Source organism: Gossypium hirsutum, chromosome A11 (assembly GCF_007990345.1).
Source record: "Gossypium hirsutum isolate 1008001.06 chromosome A11, Gossypium_hirsutum_v2.1, whole genome shotgun sequence".
NCBI classification, from domain to species: Eukaryota; Viridiplantae; Streptophyta; class Magnoliopsida; order Malvales; family Malvaceae; genus Gossypium; species Gossypium hirsutum.
This window is the reverse complement of record NC_053434.1, coordinates 40521780-40534382: the sequence shown is the minus strand read 5'-3', so window position 1 is coordinate 40534382 and position 12603 is coordinate 40521780.

The window sequence follows — 12603 nt, the reverse complement described above, 5'->3', positions numbered from 1 at the left end:
GCAATAATAATAGATACACGGTTGCCTGCACATATTACCACCCTTGTAACCGAAGCTATCTGGTACGCATAGTAGCCTACACTTAGTACTACACACATGACCTAACCATCTGATACACATAGTGGCCTGCACTTAATACTACACATGTGACCTAACTATCTAGTACATGTAGTAGCTTGCACTTAGTACTACACACGTGACCTAAAACCATCTTAACACATAGTAGCCTGCCCATAGTTCTACACATGTGTTCTCACAATGTATCATTCGTATTATTTCTATTCCGAAGGTTCAACCGAGAAATTCCTCACTTTTCAACATTTAACAAATTCATTCATAGTCTATTTCGATTCGTAATTTGCATCAAATGATCATTCTATAGGCAGCCACATCTCATATAATAATAAAATATAATAACATAAAAAGAATCGATATATTGTTTACATACAAACTTACCTCGGTGCAAAATATAGTAATTTTGCAATTTAGTCCGATATCTTTTTCTTTCCCCGATCAAGCTCAATTCCACGTCTTTCTTGATCTATAATAATAAATTTGACTTATTAATGGCTCACATTATTCAAATTAGCCCAAAAAAATCCTATGGAAAAATTTATGATTTTACAGCTAAAGTTTCACAAAATTATGATTTTGTCCCTAGGCTCGGAAAATAATTTTTATTCAATTTCCTTGTATTTTTGGCCTAGCTAAACCATTTTCATAACTATGGCAGTCTCCAATTTGCACTAAATCACACACTTATACACATTTTACAACTTTTACTAACTAGTCATTTTTATGCAATTTCATCAAAAATCACTTAGTAAAAGTTGTTTACCACACTCCAAACATTCATATTCATCCATGGGTAAATTTTTAAATATAAACCCTAGCTTAAAATATTAGTAGAAATAGGTAAACCGAGCTATGAGGATCTAAAAAATGTAAAGAACATTAAAAATGGGGCTAGGATACACTTACTATTGAGCATGAAAGTTGGCAAAACCCTAGCTATGGTGTTTATGAGAGTTTTGGCCAAGCTTGGTGAAGATGATACCAATTTTGGCTTTGTTTTCCCATTTTATTATTTTATTTACCAAATGACTAAATTGCCCTTCATTAAAAACTATGGTGTTTTATCTTCCTTTAGGTGTTTTTGTCCAAACTAGTATAATGGGCTAATTACTATCCGAGGACCTCCACATTAAAAACCCATTACTCACAAGTACTTAGTACCTTCGTGAACTAGAACACACATTTTAAAACTTTTGCAATTTAGTCCTAAATCTCAAATTAGACCCTCTATCGATAAAATTTCTAAATGAAATTTTCACATAATCATGCAATCATGCCATAGACCTTAAAATGATAAAAAAATAAATTTTCACACAATCATGCAATCATTTCCTAAACCTTAAAAGGATAAAAATAAATAAATTTTCACACAATCATTCAATCATGCCATAGACCTTAAAATGATAAAAAAAATTCTACTTCGGATTTGTGGTTTCAAAACCACTATTCTGTTTAGGCCCTAAATTGGGCTGTTACAGGATTGATATTCGACGAACTCATATTTATATACTATACTTGCATCGACGGTGTACGCTTGCACATTATTGCTGTGACGTTAAACAGCCGCTCAAGTTTTGACGTCGTTGCCGGGGATAGCGTTTGTTTGATGTTTATTTGTGTTTGTTTTTATTTCATAATGTTTAGTTGCTACTAACTTGTTTTCTTTTTGTCGTTATTTGCACATTTTATTCTAGGTGTTGTATAACCCAAAGCCATTCGGAGTTTATTGCCAATTTTGATCCAGAAACTTCGAGAACAAAGGAATATGGCTTTGCCAAGAAACAATGAAGTCATACCCCCGATGCAGAACTAAAATGCTAATGACCCACCGTTGCAGCAAGACGCTCAAATACAAAATAGGACTATACGTGATTTTGTCGTACCTATCTTGGATGACTTACAACTGAGAGTTGTTACACCAATAATCCAAGTCAAAAATTTTAAATTCAATCCAGTAATGTTTCAAATGTTGAATTCTAATGGGCAATATGCTAGACTGCCACATGAAGATGAACAAGAACATCTTAAATCATTTTTATTGATTTGTGTTTCCTTTAGTCAACAAAGATGCAATTATTTCCTTATTCCTTACAAGGAAAAGCTTGTACTTGGTTCCTTGGGCTACCTTCCGGATCAATTACTTCTTAGAATGCACTACCAACACAGTTTGTTTTGTGTTTTAACCCGCCAATAATGAATGCTCGTCTTTAAAATGATATTACAGCTTATCATCAGCTGGGCGATGAGAATTTTCACACCATATAGGAACGTTATAAATCTTTGCTTCGACGTTGTCTCAAGCACGACATTCAACAGGAAACATAAATTATTATTTTTTATAATGGGCTAAATTCACACACGAGGAATCTTGTTGACGCATCAGCCAATGGACCTTTGCTGGATTGTATTTATAATGATGCTATTGAAATTTTGGATAGAATTGCTCAGAATGATTACTAAGATCCAATATGATAAAAACATATGCAAAGAACTAGTGACGTTGCACCTATACAAGTTGTTTAACAAGTTGATGTTCCTACCTTTTGTTGTAAAATTTGTAGTGACAACCATAGCTATGAAGATTGTCCACAACATGCAAAGAATGCCTTTTATGTCAGTAACATTTGCAGAAATTGTTATGGCAACTCTTATAATAATTCTACACGTAATCAAATGTCTTGGGGAACTTAAAATGCTGGAAAAAATGCTACGACATTCTAATATGGGGATATATTTACTCGAGGAAATTATAATTCAAGACAAGGGAATTACAGTTAATAATAGCAGAATTACAATCAACACACTCAGATACATCACAACAAAGCGAGATGCACCCACAATAGAATCAGACATAGTCACAACATTCTTCAATGTCGAATTAGCATGTTTTAGACCATCGACGACAACAGTACATGCATGCTTCTCCTTTTGACTCGTTAACTACTCTTGAAGCATTAATGCGAGAGCGTATGACTCACACAGAAGCTATTATGCAAGGGAATTCATCTTCCATTTAGGCATTGAAGGAAAAATTAGAACAACTTGCTTCAAATTTGAATATCGACCAGCAGATACAATACCTAGTGATACGAAAAATCCCAGTCCAAGAGGGAAAGAACACTACAAGGCTATCACGCTTAGGAGTGGTAAAAAGATCTGACGAGTCGACTACAGACTCTACTATTGTACCTCAAAATATTGGTGAAGTGATTCCTAGTGAGAAAGTTGAATCTGAAGAGCTTTTTGATATACAATACAAAAAGGTTCCACAAATTGTCGCTCATATGCCTAATTTCTGACCCCTAAAAATGTCAACTCAACAAAAGGTGTTGGGGCAATCAGATGTATCTCTATCCTTACCTTTTCCATAAAGATGCAAGGAGAATGAGCAAGACAAGCAGTACCAATAGTTCTTGAATACACTGAAGCAATTTCAGATCAATATTCCTTTAGTAGACACTCTTGTGCAAATTCTGAATTATAGGAAATTTATGAAGGAGCTCTTATCCAAGAAGAAGAAGCTCAGTGATATGGAAACTATTACACTCACAAAAAGCTGTAGTAGTTGTCTTTTGACAAATATGTTGCCCTCCACAATGAAAGATCTTGGGAGCTTTACTATCCCATATTCAATTGGCAACCATTATTTGGGCAAGGCTTTATGCAACTTGGGAGCTAGCATCAACCTAATCCTGCTATCAATTTTCAGAAAGTTGGGAATTTGTCACATGAAACCTACTGCAGTGACATTGCAACTAGATGAGTGATCTTTGGCTCAACCTGAAGGGCAAATCAATGATATCTTAGTTCATGTGGACAATTTTTTTTTTACAGTTGAATTTATCATCCTTGACTACGAGGCAGACAAGGAGGTTCCCATAATCTTGGGACAACCATTTTTAACCACAGGACAAACACTTATTGATGTTTACAAAGGTGAACTGACCATGTGATTTAATAATGAGCATGTTACCTTCAGTGTTTTTAAATCTATTCAATGCAAGGATAAAGAATAATGCCATACTGTTAATGTGCTAGATGATTTAATTGTAGAAGAATTCAATGACCAAAGCACAATACTTTCTGAGGAGTTTGCAGTGACACCTGATGATGAACTCCTAAATAATTGTGACAGCAAGGTTGACGCTAATAATATTTAACTCAGGCATGGATGACAGATTGAACCTTTAGACTTAGCTAATAGGACAGCTCCAATTTTCAAACCATCTATCGACGAAACTGCTACTCTAGAATTGAAACCACTACCTACTAATCTTAAATAAGGATTTCTTGGTGATAATAATACTCTCCTAGTTATTGTCTCTGCAACACTAGATGTAAGTCAAGAAGAGAAGCTGGTCTATATCCTTAAGCAACATAAACGAGCTATTGCTTGGAATATTGCCAATATCTAAGGTATTAGTCCATCTTTTTGCATGCACAAGATCAAGTTGCAAGATGAAGGTAAGCATTCAATTGAACAACAAAGAAGATTAAACAAGAAGATGAAGGAAGTTGTTAATAAACAAATTATAAAGTGGTTTGATGCTAGAATTATCTACCCTATTTTTTATAGCAATTAGGTAAGTTCAGTGCAATGTGTTCCTAAAAAGAGTTGCATCACAGTGGTTAGCAAAGACGAATTAATTTCTATACGCATTCCTATGGGATGGTGAGTCTGTACGGATTATTGCAAACTTAATGCTGGCACAAGGAAGAACCACTTCCCACTTCCTTTCATTGACCAAATGGTGGTCAGGCTTACTAGAAGAGCCTATTACTGCTTCTTAGATGGCTATTCTAGGTACAATCAAATTGTTATTGCACTAGAGGATGAACAGAAAACAACTTTCACTTGTCCCTTTGGTACTTTTGCTTTTTTTCATATGCCTTTCAGTCTTTGTAAGGCATTAGCCACATTTCAAAGGTGCATGATAGCAATATTCTTGAATATGATTGAAGATTCTTTAGAGGTTTTTATGGATGATTTCTTAGTCTATAGGAATGATTTTGATCATTGCGCTAACAATTTGGATAAAGTATTGCAGCGATGTGAAGACACACATCTTGTTCTAAATTGGGAAAAATGTCAGTTCATGGCAACTAAAGGCATTGTGTCAGGCCATCACATATCTAGTCAAGGCATTGAAGTAGACAAAGCTAAAGTGGAAATCATTGAGAAATTACCTCCACCAACATATGTGAAAGGTATTGTAGTTTTCTTGGGCTGCCGAGTTTTACAAAAGATTTATTAGAGATTTCTCGAAAATTGCAAAGCCCTTATGCTCATTGCTGGAACAGAGTCGAAAATTCTTCTTTGACAATGCATGTCTGGACGCATTCATTCAATTAAAGACGTAAGTAGTAAATGCACTCATTGTCGTTGCATCAGACTAGTTTCAACCTTTTGAAGTTATGTGCGATGCAAGCGACTTTGCTATGGGTGTTGTTCTAGGACAACGCAAGGGAAAAATATTTCACGCCATCTATTATGCGAGCAAAACTCTTACAAAGGCTCAACTGAACTATACCACTACAGAGAAAGAATTGTTGGCTATAGTCTTTGCTTTCAAGAAGTTTCACCTTATCTTGTCGGTGCAAAGGTTGTAGTATTTACTAATCACTCGGCGTTGAGATATCTTTTTGCGAAGAAGGATGCAAAACCAAGACTGATATGTTGGATCATACTGTTGGAAGAATTAGGCATCGAGATAAAAGACCATAAGGGTTCAGAGAATCAAGTTACAGACCATCTGTCACGATTGGAAGTTGGCAGCGAAGATGGAAATGTATTTCAAATTGTTGACGCATTCCCAGATGAGAAGTTATTTACTGTAGATGCAACCCCTTGGTATGTAGATTTGGTTAATTATCCAGTGTGTGGAAAACTCCATTCCTAGAACAGAATCGAAAATTCTTCTATGATGATGCATGTTTGAAGGCATTCATTCAATTAAAGATGCAACTAGTAACTGCACCCATTGTCATTGCACTAGACTAGTCTCAACCTTTTGAAGTTATGTGCGATGCAAGCGACTTTGCTATGGGTGCTGTTCTAGGACAACGCAAGGGAAAAATATTTCACGCCATCTATAATGTTAGCAAAACTCTTACAAAGGCTCAACTCAACTATACCACTACTGAGAAAGAATTGTTGGCTATAGTCTTTGCTTTCAAAAAGTTTCATTCTGATCTTGTCAGCGCAAAGGTTACTGTATTTACTAATCACTCGGCGTTGAGATATCTTTTTACGAAGAAGGATACAAAACCAAGACTAATACGTTAGATCTTACTGTTGGAAGAATTCGGCATCGAGATAAAAGACCGTAAGGGTTCAAATAATCAAGTTGCAAACCATATGTCTCAATTGGAAGTTGGCAACGAAGATGGAAACATACTTCCAATTGTCGACGCATTCCCAGATGAGAAGTTATTTACTGTAGATGCAACCCTTTAGTATGTAGATTTGGTTAATTATCTAGTATGTGGAAAACTCCCATTGGGTGTCACAGGCCATAAAAAAATAGATTTCTTTGTAAAGTAGTGAAGTATCATTGGAACTAGCCGTATTTATTCAAGATATGCAATGACAATATTATTCGACATTGTCTTCTGGAAGAAGAGATGTTTTCAATCCTGAAGCACAATCATGTAGCTCCTTATGGAAGTCATTTTGGTGGCATGCAAATTACTTCTAAGATTCTCCAATCCGGATTTTACTGGCCTTCATTATTTAAGGACGCCCATAATTTTGTGAACCAATGCGATAGGTGTCAATGCACCGGTTCTATACCCTAACACAATGAAATATTGCAGCAGCCAATTATGGAGGTTGAATTATTTAATGTTTGGGGTATGGATTTTATAAGACTATTCCAAGTTCATTTGGAAATGTGTATATATTAGTTGCTATTGACTACGTCTTGAAGTGGGTTGAAATTGTTATAGTCCCAAAGGATGATGCAAAGGCAGTGCTTACTTTTTTCACAAACATTTACTCACTCGCTTTGGCACACCAAAGGCATTGAATAGTGATCAGGGTATACACTTTCATTACAACCAAGTGGCAGCCACACTGAAGAGATATGGAGTTAATCATAGAATAGCTACTACTTATCATCCACAAACTAATGGACAAGTCGAAGTATTGAATCGAAAAATTAAAAACATTCTTGAGAAGGTTGTGAATCCTTCGAGGAAAGATTGGTCTTCCAAACTGGATGATGCTTTATGGGCATTGCAAATAGCATACAAAGCTCCATTAGGGATGTCGTCGCATCAATTGTTTTTTGGGAAAGCATGTCACTTGCCAGTTGAACTAGAACACAAAGCAATGTAGAAAATTAAGCAAGTGAACATGGACTATGAAGTTGTTGGAAAGAAAAGGTTACTGTATATCACTAAACTAGAGGAGATCAGGCTAAATGCCTACGAAAACGCTGCCATTTACAAAGAAAAGACCAAGCGATGGCATGAAAAAATTATTTTACAGCGATAATTTACTGCAGGTCAACAAGTTTTATTATTTAATTCTAAACTGAAACTGCACCGGAGTAAATTGCGCTCTCGTTGGTCTAGACCTTTCGAAGTTGTCGAAGTATTTCCTAATGATTTAGTCACAATCAGAGATTTAAATGATGGACACCAGTTCAAAGTGAATGGCCAGCAATTGAAACATTAACTTGGGAATATTGATCACAAGCTGACAGAGACCATTAAATTGTCGAAAATTTTTATTTCTTATGAATTTTATTATGTAATTTTATTTTTATTTTATTTTTATTTCTGTTCAAGTTTGTTTTATTTTTTATTTCTATATTTTCAAAATAATTAGGTACCATTGTCGACGCACTTGGGCTTTATTGTCAACGCAGTTCGTACTATTGTGCTGTCACTTCTAACTCATCAAGAATGAGGGCATATCAGAACTTTCAAGATCTCACCATTTGATCAAAAGTCACCTAGCTGTCTGATCTGTCTGAGCGGGCACAATTCTGATTGGACATAATTATTCCTACCAGCTTTAAATCCCTTCACAAAAATCATGCTTTTCCATCTTCTTCTTTCACTCGCTACAAACCCTCTTTCACTATACTGACGGTTACACATACAAGGCAGCCATTTTTATTTACTTCTTTTCTCTAAGATCGTACCTTTACAACTTTAAACCATATTCACTCCACAAAATAAACAAAATATGGCAAGAACGAGAGGATCAGTCAAGAAAGCCACCAAGCCTGTTGAAAAACACTCATCCTCTGCAACTGCAGTTCGTAAGTCGGAATCCTCCATGCCAACAGAGAAAAAGGAACTGGTGATCTTTTTAACGAAGGTGGAAAAAGACCAATTTCAAAACAACATCTTAAAGTGAAACTTCCACCCAGAACGGGGCATTCTCCTTTCGCAATAGTAAGACTGGACAAACAAGTCTTCAGAACTATCTCTAAGTTGAAGTGGGAGACTTTCTGTACGCATCCTAGAAGCTACTCTCCTTCATTGGTACGTGAGTTTTATGCTAACCTTTATGACCATGAGTTGGAGTTGATCTTTGTTCGAGAAGGCTTAATCCCATGGGATGCTATAAAAATCAGTGAGCTATACAACACTAAAGTGGATATCGATAAACACTCTAAGTTTTTTGAGGATATCACAGACGACAAAAGGGACTTGTTGGTGAAGGATTCATGTGTAGAAGGAGCACTGTGAACGGGTTCACATTAAAAGAATTATACGATGAACCACCGCTTTTTGACACTACAAAGCAAAACCAGTTTCATTTTGTCAACTACAGGTTAATGCCTTCTACTCACAGCACCATAGTCAATCTTGATAGAATGTGTCTGATACATTCAATTGTCAAGGGCAGAAAGATTGATGTCTACACAATACTCCACCAAAAAATTACTAATTGCACCGCAAGGCAAACTGAAATTTTGGTTTTCCCACCATTGGTGATGCTACAATGCCAGCAAAAAGGGATCGTGCCACGTGATGATGAAGAGGTCTTGAAAAATAAGGGCCCGATCAATGAAGTGCCTATTGAAAGAATGACTCGTGGCAAAGATACGCCAACAATGAAGGAGGTAGAGACCAACAAGACAAGGAAGGGCAAAACCAAAATAGAAAACAAGGGAACAAACTTGACTGTAGAGGCATCATTGCTGCGTAAAATAAAGGATATTGAAAAGTTGGGCAATTCTATCAGCAATAAGCAGATCAAGCTTTCCGTTACAATAGAGGATATTGATAGATCACAAAATCTCTTCTATGCTTATACCAGAGCCTATAACAACTTTATTGTAGCCACATTACGTCAGTTAAGCCCGACCCCATTCCTAGAATTTCTAGTGCTCCCACTAATCATCCGAGAGTATGAACCCTCCTCTGAGAAAGATGACCAAGGGAACTAAGATAGATCGGTGGAATCATCTCCCATTTTGCATGTCTCTGATGTTGATAAAGAAAACGACTCAAGAGACGTTGAGGAGTGCATGCAAAGGATTGATAGCCTGATCGAGGGTGACGCCATTGTTGGTCAAGAGACATCTACTGACCGTGTCACATGCCATGTGGACATTTGAAATGGGATCACATGGCCGTGTCCCAGCCCGTGTCTGACCTGGTGTAACTCCCTTACTTGGGTCACACGGCCAACCACATGTAATATCCCAAATTAGGCCCTAATCGGAATAGTGGTTTCGTGACCACAAATTCGAGGTAGAAATTTTTATTTTATTATCATTTTAAGGTCTATGGAATGATTTCATGATTGTGTGAAAATTTCGTTTAGAAATTTTATCGATAGAGGGTCCAATTTGATATTTAGGACTAAATTGCAAAAGTTGTAAAATGTGTGTTCTAGTTCACAAAGGTATTAAGTACTTGTGAGTAATGGGTTTTTAAAGTGGATGTCCTTGGATAGTAATTAGACCATTATACTAGTTTGGACAAAAATACCTAAAGGAAGATAAGACACCATAGTTTTTAATTAAGGGCATTTTGGTCATTTAGTTATTAAAATGAATTAAAAACAAAATTAAAAGCCAATTTTTGTCCATCTTCTTCATTAGGTTGAAATTTCAAGGGTTCTCCATAGCTAAGGTTTGTTTCAAGCTTCCAAGCTCCATAGTAAGTGATTCCAAGCCCCGTTTTTAATGTTCTTTACGTTTTTGAAATCTCGGTAGCTCGATTTAGCTTATGCTAACAATAAGTCAACCTAGGATTCATATTTGGAAAAATACCCATAGTTGAAATTTGTGTATTTTGGTGTTTTATGATAGAATATGAGGTTAAAAATTATGTTAGACAACTTGTGCTACTCGATTTTAAGTGAAAACGAGAAAAAGGGCTTAATCGGTAAAAATACCTAATAGTCATAAGTACATGTTAGAGTGTGAATTTGATGTTGCCATAGAAGGGAAAAATGATCAGCATGTCATAAAACATAAGAAAATAGGATGAGGTTTAATTTACGAGCTTTGGGGAAAAAGTGCAAATATATGAAAGTTTAGGGGCAAAATTGTAATTTTTCCAAAGTTCATACTAAGGGATTTTTTGATGAATGTATGTATTAGATAAATTAATTTGGCTTTATAGACCAAGAGAAATGAGATTCAAGTCGCGATCAAGGGAAAAACAAAGTTTACGAGGAATAGGCTCGATTGCTAATATTTTGTATCGAGGTAAGTTCATGTGCAAATAAGGTAACATAATTTTTATTTAATGTTATTTATATAACATGATACTTATTATCATGAAATATGATGTTTTGTAAATTATTATTTGGTGATATGCAAATTATGTGAACAACTTGATAAGTGTGAGATGTTAGCAAGTATCGATTTCTATATTCCGAAGAAGGCGGTCGAAATGTGTAATTGAAAAGAATCCCGTTTGAACCTTGGGAATAGATTAGGGTACAAGTGACATGTCACTAGGATAGTTTAGTTCCGAACTCGTTGAGTTGAGTCCGAGTTCATTTATGATGCGAACGCCCGAGCTCGTTGAGTTGGGTCCGAGTTCGTTTATGGGCGACTTACATGGTAGCTTGGCTACATAGATTTCGAAAGCTATTGAGCTTGTTCAGTTATGAGTATAGCACTTACGTGCACTCTATCCGCGTATCCGAAATTATATTCCTATGTGTTCAACGGGAGAATCCTAAGAGAATATTGAGGATGCTTAAAATGAAAGTGATTCGATGATGAATGTGTTGAAGAAGTGAAAATGGACAGGTATGAGTTTAATTTTTGGTTGAGAACTTGGTGAGACAAAATTGTGGTAAGATAGTAAGTATTTTTATGTTATGAGTGTTTTAATGATGTTTATGTTGGATTGCATAACCATGTTACTTATTATTTACATGTGAACTTACTAAGCATTTATGCTTACTCCCTCCATTTCATTCATTGTAGTTTTGACAAGCCGGGTTGAGTATCGGGATAGGTCGAAGGCTCGTTCACACTATTCGAAGACCTAAATTGGTAAAATGTCTTGTATATTTTGAGTGTGGCATGTATAGCAATATACTCACTTTGTATAAATGATCATATGATATGGTTATGGTTTCGTAAGAAAAGGGTTTGTAAATGATTAGCTATTGGAATGGCTAATCAAGTTTATATATGATAACATGTATGCTTTATGTCTTAACTAAATCATGAAAATCCTTGGAATGGTAAAATTGGCAATAAAACAGAGTCATACAGCAGCAGTAATGTGAATTTGAAAACTCACTAAAAATAGTAGAAATGGAATTAAATGATGAATAAGTTATGAAATTTAATCTTGATGAGTCTATTTTCATATGGATGGAACAAAACAGGTAAATGAGTTATATGTTATGAGATATTTAAGTTTTGGTGGAATAGGGTCATAGTGGTCTCTGAATCCCCTATTCTGACTTTAAAAATTCACAAGAAATTGTACAAAAATAATTAGAAGTTTTACTTTATATGTACAGATTCCTTATTAAGTCTAGTTTTATGAGAAATAAATAGCATAATCATTAAACCGCTGTACAGAGAGATATCTGATTTGTAATACATAGGGGTCAAAGTAGTCGAACCCTAAAATAGGGGAGAATTTAACTAATAAACTGTACTCATTGGCTCGACCAAAAATTCTAGAAAATAATTAGTAGATAGATATATGAGCCTGGTTTCAGAAAAATTTACAGATCTTAATTTCAAGTTTCGAAACTCGAGATTGAATTTTTAAGCAACTGTGACGCAGTTAGCCAGCTTGTCTAGAAATTTTAAAAATAAATTTTTTGAGTTGTTTAATTAATGAATTAAGTTTAGTAACACCTCAAGCTCGACTCTGGTGACAGTCTCGGGCGTGAGGACGTTACATTTGGTGGTATCAGAGCAGGTTTAGTCAGTTCTCGGACTAACGTGTTGTATGTACGGGTTTTGATATACATGCCATATTTATATATTGTAATAGTGTGACGACTTCTGACCTTTTAAATGATTTTTTATAGTAAATGGATCTCGATCCAGCTGTGGCTGATGATGTAGAGAGTAA